Below are 1641 nucleotides of genomic sequence, written 5' to 3'. Positions count from 1 at the left end.
TCTCTCTCTCTCTCTCTCTCTCTCTCTCTCTCTCTCTCTCTCTCTCTCTCTCTCTCTTTTAAAATGGTTTCTGTATCTGTAGATCCCCACTCAAAAAATCCAGCCAGTATGGGATTGTTGAACTATATCTCATTAGAATGCTATGGGTTATATCTGGGGGGGGGGGAAAGCAAACATTGGCTGGATATGTGCAGACTTTTTTGAGAGGCCATTTATTCCTAAAATTATAATGCCACTTAGTACCAAGTTCCTAAAGTTTGGGTGTCACTTAGGTTGTATTTGGTGTAGTATGCCACCCAGAGATGATTTAATGTTCAGGAGATGGGTATAAATTATATGCAAGCATGATGCAAACATTTATTAGGGACTGAAACATCTGTATATCCTTGGGGAGCAGAGATCCCTCCCCCACCTCCATACTGAGGGTCAGGTGCGTTCTCAGAAGGTAGTCCTATGAAAGAAATGAATGAGTTCCCACTGTTCAGAGAATGTCAGAACTACAGGAGCAGTCAGTCTTTGAGAAACAGGCAGATGTCACTCTCTGATGAGGTGACACCTAAGGTCAGACCTAAAGGTAGACTAGGAAAAGAACCAGCAAGAAGCTCTGATGGGAAAGGGCTTGGGGTATTTGAGGATCTGAAGTGAGGCCAGTGTGTGTGAGCAGATCAGAAAGGATGGCGCTTAGAGAGACTGAGGCGGGCAATGCAGAGATGTGAAGCTGCGAAGCCCCGTGAAGAAGGCACACAGCGTGGGAAGACAGGAAACACACAGAACTGACATATCCGTGGGTACACAGACAGAGAGGCGGCCACACAGATATACACACGCATAGACACATTGCCAGGGCTACACAGAGAAGCCTTGTCTCAAAAAACAAAACAAAACAAAACAACAAACCAAAAAAACCAACAACAACAAAAAAAACCTGGTGTTGTAAACTATCTTAGTAGCTTTTTGAAAGAATTTTCTTTTTAAAACTTCACTCTCAAATCCCCAGTTACCTAGAGCCTTGTCTCGACAGGCAGAGATTGTAAGACACACCACCCAGGTTTTTCGATGTGGGTTTTAATGTGGGTTCTAAGTATCAAACCTGACTCTTCATTCTTACAAGGGAAGCAAGCCCTTCTCTGACTGTGTCTCCATCCCTAGTCGTCGGCCCCTTTGAAACTGACTGGTCACCTCGAAAATCAACAGTGAGTGCTAGACTCAATCTGGTTCAGTTGGATGGGGGAAGAAGAGGGGGGAGAAGCCCAGCAACCCTCTATCAACAGCATGCAGGCGTATCTGGTGGAGCCAAGAGGAAATGACTATGTAACATGCTGCAACTCTAAGGTTAGCTTTTGGTCAGACCTGAAGTTAAAGCCGGCAAAGTACAGGCGTTGCCCTAGTGATTAGGAACATCCTGTCAGGAGGAAATTAAAGAGGAGGAGAGTTAAATGCACAGAAGAAATCTAACACCCAGCTCCTTCGGCACATTCCTTTGGCTGTTCTCATCTGCTCATCTGCTTCCTCAGCTGGTTCCCATTCTTGGTGAGAGAAAGTGTGTGTGTGTGTGGGGGGGGGGGTTAGTAATCAGTCCTCTGTCTGATGGAATGCCCCACTGTCATGATGCACTGTACTGTGACAACCACAGTCTCAAAG

Source organism: Mus pahari, chromosome 14 (genome assembly GCF_900095145.1).
Source record: "Mus pahari chromosome 14, PAHARI_EIJ_v1.1, whole genome shotgun sequence".
Classification (NCBI taxonomy): domain Eukaryota; kingdom Metazoa; phylum Chordata; class Mammalia; order Rodentia; family Muridae; genus Mus; species Mus pahari.
This window is presented reverse-complemented; position numbering follows the sequence as displayed.